Source organism: Sardina pilchardus, chromosome 21, assembly GCF_963854185.1.
Source record: "Sardina pilchardus chromosome 21, fSarPil1.1, whole genome shotgun sequence".
NCBI lineage: Eukaryota > Metazoa > Chordata > Actinopteri > Clupeiformes > Clupeidae > Sardina > Sardina pilchardus.
This window is the reverse complement of record NC_085014.1, coordinates 20,793,318-20,800,903: the sequence shown is the minus strand read 5'-3', so window position 1 is coordinate 20,800,903 and position 7,586 is coordinate 20,793,318. Positions and strand designations below refer to the sequence as shown.

At 44.0% G+C, this 7,586-nt stretch overlaps 1 protein-coding gene and 1 non-coding gene across 2 annotated transcripts in view; both read left to right on the top strand.

The window, feature by feature from the left end:
* The first annotated feature begins 302 nt into the window (after window positions 1–302).
* On the top strand, window positions 303–374 carry trnae-uuc (transfer RNA glutamic acid (anticodon UUC)). The gene has a single exon. It is a non-coding gene; the product is annotated as a tRNA-Glu (tRNA).
* A 720-nt stretch (window positions 375–1,094) lies between these two features.
* Window positions 1,095–7,586, top strand: part of elf1 (E74-like ETS transcription factor 1) — a 52,183-nt gene continuing 45,691 nt past the window's right edge. Inside the window, exon 1 of the mRNA XM_062524184.1 lies at window positions 1,095–1,487. The gene's annotated coding sequence lies outside the window, so the exon portion shown is untranslated. The remainder of the gene's footprint in view (window positions 1,488–7,586) is intronic.

The window sequence follows — 7,586 nt, the reverse complement described above, 5'->3', positions numbered from 1 at the left end:
CAGCTGTAGAAAAAAAATCCCATTATGATCTTAATTTGGACGGAATATAAACTAAATGGCACAACATCTTTGTTTCATTAATTTGCATTGGCTAGGTCTATTTACCATATTTCAAGTTCCAAGACCAACAGCTATTTGGCCTACGGCAAATAATCGCGTCGCGTTAAAATAGGCTATATTGTGAATATATCCCAATATCAAGTGGCAGTAGGCTGCCAAGTTTCTTGAATGTTAATGAACACGATGTCAGTATTTAGTAGGCTACTACAATTATATTGCATTCGTCACTCTAATTTGCCAGCTCCCATATGGTCTAGCGGTTAGGATTCCTGGTTTTCACCCAGGCGGCCCGGGTTCGACTCCCGGTATGGGAAGGAATTGTTTTCCCACTTACCCGAAATTGACCATTAATGAATTATTGAAGTGTTCCTGTACGCTACTGTATGAAACATGCGTTCAGTAGGCTTCCTTACCTAGAAATAAACCACCTAGTCCATATGGCACGTTTAGACTACGTAGGGTAGGCTAATAATCAACAGCATGCGGCAAAGTGTAGGGCATGTCATGTGGTCTTTTCCCGTTTAACGTTGACATGACAGCTTGATTTTTTTTTGTTCAATCTTATTTAATTATTTTCATAGGCTAGTTTAGGAGTATTCCCCAAATAGGCAATATACCAAAAGCCCACGCCTCCGTTGACGGATGGGCGGGGAAGAAAATGTTGATAAAGTTAGGGACCGTCTCAATTTTTGCGCAAGTGTGTAACGGCGTAGCCCTAGCCTTTGCTCTCTGGTCGCCTAGAAATAAAATCATGGGCGTCATCGTGGGTCTATGTTATGTTAGGCTATGTTCATCTCATAATCCAAACGGCACAGCTTTTAATAGCATACTCTAACAGAGCTGTGTAATGGGTTGAGAGAGGCTAAACAACTCGAAACGTTATTGACTAGGCCTACATAAAAACTGGAGTTTCATGTTTATTTTTTTAATGACATGTGCCTTCTTAACATCTCGCGGACCAGGCAATCGATTGTTCACCCCCAACCTTGTGCGAATGTTTGTGTTTTTGAATCCTGTTTTTTCCACTTTGTGAAGCATACCACTACTCCCTAAGTGAGTAAGCGGGAGCTGGCCAATCGTTTCAAGGGAAAATGTGACTGCTAGGAATTCCCCACACTTCGGCATTTACTGAAAACAGTGTAACCTTGTCAGGCACGAGAAAGTAGTGAAGCCAGCGGCTACAGTCAGCTGGCGTGTTCTGTGGAAGAGTCTAGTCTGAAGTTTTGGGAGTATGTGTTTTTAACACATGCGTCGGGAGCAAGACGCGTTGGATACTTCTGAAGGATGATAATGAAATGTCCAGGAACAGCATCAAAAAGCATCAGTAGTTGTTCTGTATCCAGTGGTGAATTAGCCTACATCAAGATATTGGGTATTTTATACCATATGAAACTCAAGGCTTACAAGTGCACGTCAAGGCAAAACTGGTAAGGCTTTTACTTATTTTATTTTTTTAATAGAAAGCTTCAGAAAGTCCTATCCTGTCCGTGAAGGGTCAGAACTACGTAAAAACTGTAGCTGCTGTGTCAGTCGTCCAACTTTTTAAAACATCTAAGTTTACCACTGACTTCTAGTCTTCAAGTCTTAAATACTATTTCTACGTTACATCCCAATATTACAGTTTCTGAGTTAGCCTACATCCATAATTGGTAGAGACATATTTTCCTTCAGCACTCAGGCTCTGTTCATTCAAGATCAACCAAGACCCGCGTTATTTGTTGTTCATTAACAGCAATGATGAGGACAACGATGATGTAGCCTAGCTAGTCACTGGGAAATGTGACTATGAGCTTGCAGGAACTGAACCAATTCACTAGTACAAGGCTAGCTCTTCCATGGAACTGGGTGTCTTGCTGCCGTGATGATGGTTGGCATGTGACTCTGGTGGCTCGTTGTTCCTCCTCCTCCTCCTCCTCCTCCTCCTCCTCTCTGTCTCTGTTTCTCTCTCTCTCTGTCTCTGTCTCTCTCTCTCTCTCTCTCCTCCCCCCCTCTATCTCTGTCTACACACTCACACACACACACACACACACACACACACACACACACACACACACACACACACACACACACACACACACACAGAGATTGTGTGAGTGGTGAGTCTATTCGCCTGGTATGGCAGGACTGTAAAATGTGCATTTGTGCTCCAGTGTTAACAAGCTGCTACCCAGCTGGTTTCCTTTGTGTATAAGAGCCAAGAGTTAATGAGGTTTTCAACTTTTAAGCTCGAAGTGTCTGTACCAGACATGTTAGTGTCTGAAGTAGCTTCTGCGCAGTGATGTAACATGATGAATGTCATAATACTTCACACACATTTTCCTTGTGTGTGTGTGTATGTGTGTATGTGTGTATGTGTGTATGTGTGTGTGTGTGTGTGTGTGTGTGTGTGTGTGTGTGTGTGTGTGTGTGTGTGTGTGTGTGTGTGTGTGTTGCTTGTCCATCATGCTTTTGTATGACTCTGACCAGTGCCTTTTCCTCTGTGGTTAGCGACAGTCACTGAAAACAGCTTTTGTTATTTGGTCACCACTCTCAATCATATGACTGTGTTGACCAAAGTGTCTCTTTCTGGCTCGCGGACTCCACTGTGTATAGTAGTGCTAATGTCTTGAGCAAGAACTGTGATCTCAAATTACGTGATGTGTGCTCGACCCCATCTGCTGGCTATCTAAATGTTTACCAGATGTTTACATTTTTGGGGGTGAGGTAGGTTGGGGGGGGGGGGACTAGGATGCTGGCCATTTGGGATGCGCTAGCTGAAAAATGCCATTAGTCTGTGAGTCGTCTCCGTTGTCTGGGAGGGGCAGGCTTGGGAATACTTGTGGTCCCTTGCTGTGGGAGTTTTTTTTTGTTTTGTTTCGGTGTTGCTCTGCTCTGCCCATCCACAGAGGGAGGAAATCAACTGGCTCTGCCCCAGACCCCCTCCTGCCTCAACCCACCCAGTCTCCCAGAGGCCCGCAGATAGATGGAAATTTCTGTCTTCTGAAACCAATTATCCTCCAGAAGAGCTTCTAAATACGCCTCCGTGGCATGGCTCTTCTGTGAGCTGTTGCAACGGGAAGGCTTTTTTTTCTCCCTCTCTCTCCTTGGAAAAAAATGTAGTCCTCCTCTCTTTCCATCACCATTCCTGTCTCTTTCGTTCATTTTTCTCACACCATCCCTCGCTCTCTGACTCTCTCTCTGACTCTCTCTCTGTCACTCTAACTCCCTTTCTCTCTATCTGTGTGCGTGTGTGTGTGTGTGTGTGTGTGTGTTGATGTTCATTGACCCTGTTCTGCCTTTTGAACTTTGTTGCTGGAGAGAGTTGACAAAGGCACAAAGGCCCAAAGGCCATCTGAGGTTGCTGGGCATCTTTCATGGAGGGCGTTGCAGGGGTTAAGATAATACAGATGTCAAAATGGTGGTTCCTCTGGGCCCTTCCTCCCAGGACAAGCCCCACTGCGAGGACAGCCAGTGGAATCCCTGCCACTCAGAGTGTGACCATGACGACACCATCAGTGTGACACTGTGTGGCTTTCGAGAACTCAGTAGCCGTGGAGTGTGTGTGACCACCACTCAACAACAACAAAAATAAATAAATAACAGAGCAAAACCAAACTCCTCGTGTTGGTGATGAGTGCTCTCTTCAGCGAATCTCGGCCTCTGTTTAGCCACCCTAATGTCTGAGCTAATGGTGTGGTTATCGATTGGTCTGCACTCCTCAAGGTCTGTATTAACAGCCTCTGTGTGGCTGCTAGACGGAGACCCGTACCCCTGAACCTGAGCTCGCTTCTAATCTTCAAGTATAAATCTGCCTTCACGACTCTGCGCTGAGACAGAGAGCTGAGCTTTGAGCTTTGCATGTAGATGTTAACTGGAGGATAACTAGTCTTTCTATAGGGTCAGTATACGACCACTAGGTGGTGCTGCTCATGTATTCATATGGGATGTGTACATACCAGTATGCCTTTAGCCTTAAGTGAACTATGAAAGCAGGAACTGTGTCTTGTTAAACAGGACTCCACAAAAAGATTGGTGTTATCTTAAAGGACACTACAAAATAATCTACTTGCTTACGGTGTGTGCTAAATTCTGGAACCTTTCCATTTCAGTTGGTTCATAAATGACTTTATCTCATTTGATGATTTGATCACTTTGACAGAAACACGAAGTATCCTCCGAGGTAACGGAACTACGGTCATGTCCACATAAAGAGTTACTTCCTCCATTCTACTGAGAATTTCATGGGTTTTTTTTCTCTCGCGGCCGGCCATTTCTCTTTAACATGGCCTTGAGGGGGGAACTGCAGTGTGCAGTTCCTCCTTCTCTTTGTGTCGGTTTCAACACTCGGGGCTTTGTCACCTGAGTTTCTGCTCCTCCGGTATCTCGGCGCAGCCGGCACCTCCACCGCCGCGGAGGTGGCTGGGTCCTCGGCGCTGTGATGTCACAGGGGATGGGGAGACTAGGGAAATTCCACGTGTAACCCCATGCCTGCCCCCTTCGTCTGCTCTGCCGCACACACCGAGAGTCATGTGACCCTTTAAAGATTAACCACCCCTCCAGACTCCTCATTGTGCTGCAGTCTCAGAAGTGCTTTGGTGTTGTTTCTGAGAAATTGTAGCCCATTGAGTTGAACCATATTGTAAACTCTAGTTTGAGCAGTGTCTTGGAAATGCACTTTTATGTAATGAACAGTGTGCTTAAATGGTAAGTGACTATCCTTGATGCATATCTGTTATGATACATACACTGAACCCATGATGAGTTGCCCATGAATCATGATATATTGCATAATCATGGCAAACATTTATGACACATGTTAAAGTATTATTGCACTGTGTACAACTGTGTATGAATGGAAATTCACAGCTCCGGGCATTCTTGTCACAGCCATGTATGGTTTTCTTTGCTGCTTTGTCGAGGTCTTGAGGCAGCGTGGGTATATTTGTGACAGGTTTGCTGTGCATCTCTTGTTTGATCTAATTGTGGCGGTTGGGGTTGGGGTTGGGGTTGGGGGGGGGGGGGGGGGGGGGCGTCGTGGGGTGCAGGGCACTCCGTGCTACGCAGCAGCAGCAGCAGCAGCTAACCACACTGAAGTGTCTCAACAGTCATTCCTCTTTTAAAGAGGCGCCTCTTTGCCCACCCCACAGAGCATACGTCAATGTGTGTGTGTGTGTGTGTGTGTGTGTGTGTGTGTGTGTGTGTATGTCTGTGTCTGAGTGTGTAGGAGTTTGTTTGTGCAAGTTTTTTTTGTGTGTGTGTGCGTGTGTATATGTTTGTTTGTGTGCCTCATTTTCAGTGTCTGAAAGCAGAGTAGTCTTGTCAAACAGCACCCATGTTTGTTGTACTTTTTTTACAGGCTTAGATAATAACTCCTACCCCAAAGAACTACATGTATACTGATTCATTCAGCTTTGGCTGGAGGCTAAACAGGCAAATGTGTTAAACATAACATCTAGTAAAAGCAGCGCGACAGCAAGGCGATGTGAACACTGTACGCATACTGTAAAATGAATTAGAGTGCTCTTTCATCATGCTGACACTTAAAAAAAAAAAAAAAAACAGAAGTTTGTTATACATGAATAGCAGTTTTATTATAATGGTCTGTTCCTCCTCTGGGCTTGTTGTTGACGGGAAGGTATTCATGTGGCATAATGCTTTCAGTAGACTGTGTCCTTGGAGTAAAAACTCACTCTGAGGCATGTCTGAATCTATAGGAAAAAAAAGAGGCCTTGGCAAAGGCACTTCATGCATCTCTGCAGGTTTATTTTATTCAGCCTTGTAGAACCTGATAATGTAATAAATCCCTGATAATGTAATAACCCCGATAATGTAATAAACAAATGGCACTTGAGTCCATTGAAAATGCAATACAACCTGATAATGTAATAACTTCCCGATAATGTAATAAAGTGCATTTCCCAATAATGTAATACACTTTTTACCAATAATGTAATAACGTATTGCATTAGCGGGAGGTTATTACATTATCAGGTTAGCCTTCATTTCGCAGGTCCTGATAATGTAATAATCCCCCAATATTGTAATAATTTAGCAGCAGACCACCCATTTCTCGGATTCAAGTGGTGATACTGTGTAAGCAACGCAAGCTCAAGAGCTCTAGCGCCGCCAACAGGTCTGAGTTGGACATGCATGAATGTTCATTAAAGGTAAACTATGCAACATTTTTCAATTAATCAATTCGTTCCATACTGTTATATATGATTAAATGAGTCAATACCAGTCGACCTGTGTTTTTCTCGGCCGCCCTGGTGGTCTGTAGCGGTAGAACCACACTTGCAACTTCAGGAGACTTCGGGCACACACCCATGCTCTACTCCAGGAAGTGTCATGTAAAGTCTCATGAAAAGGCACGGCAGACTGACCGATTGAGGAGTTTTGTCAAATATACACGCTAAAGCTGTAGGGGAAGCTCTGCAGAGAAATATGCAAGCATAAAACGAGCGAAAACTAAAAGTGAAAGCGAAACCGGCGATGAAATCGGCAATCCTGCATAGTATACCTTTAACTTTTGACCTGTCCATTCATTTTTAACAAACAATGTATCACTGGAACCCTTGAGCCATATTGGATTTTCTGCCATCTTTGATTTGATCCATAACCTTTAAAAGGTTTCTGTTGTCACAAAATTTTGTAATCTTCTCGAAACATCATTCAGATGATCTTCAGACCATGACACACAAATGCATTCAACATCTTGAAATTCAAGGGCGTTTGGCCGTGACAGCCAATCAAACAAGACGTGGAGATCACGAAACAGGAAGTCAGCCAATTTCTCAGCAACCCTTTAACATGTTTATTATGACCGCCGCTAGCGTAGCTAGTGAAGCGGCAATATAGTCGTTGTTAATTTTTTTTTTTTTTTTTTTTGGTCAACAATTCCCGGGACACCGTAACACCGGGGCACATGAAACTTGGTAGATAGATAGATAGATAGATAGATACTTTATTGATCCCCAAGGGGAAATTCAACTAGCCCCAGTAGACTTTTACGGAAATATTTTGTTTCGTCCCCGGGGGTCACTCCACCCCCGCGCATACATAACTACCTGAACCGTGGCACCGAGGATGACAAAATGTTTATGGTATGTTGGTCAAGAGCCTGCATCAACTTAACTTATAACCAGTCATTTGTGATTTGCACCCCCATGGTAAAAATTGAAAATGCAATGTAATATTGCTTTAATTGCCCCTCTCTTCAGATGAGATGTTATGAACTGCACCAAATTTCAAGTGTACGATTAACCTGACATCCTCTGGGAGTATGCCAAGTTTTGTGGAATTTCATCCATGGGGAACTACACACACACACACACACACACACACACACACAGATGCACAGTGCACACACACACATACCTCACACACACACAAACAGATGCACAGTGCACACGCACACACACACACATTCACACATCTTTGAGTATGTTTTGTGAGATGCAGCACTGTGTGAGACCACCGGAGCTGAGAAGTGAGTGTGTGTGTGTGTGATGTACAATAGCCTGTGTGTATGTGTGTGCGTGGGTGCA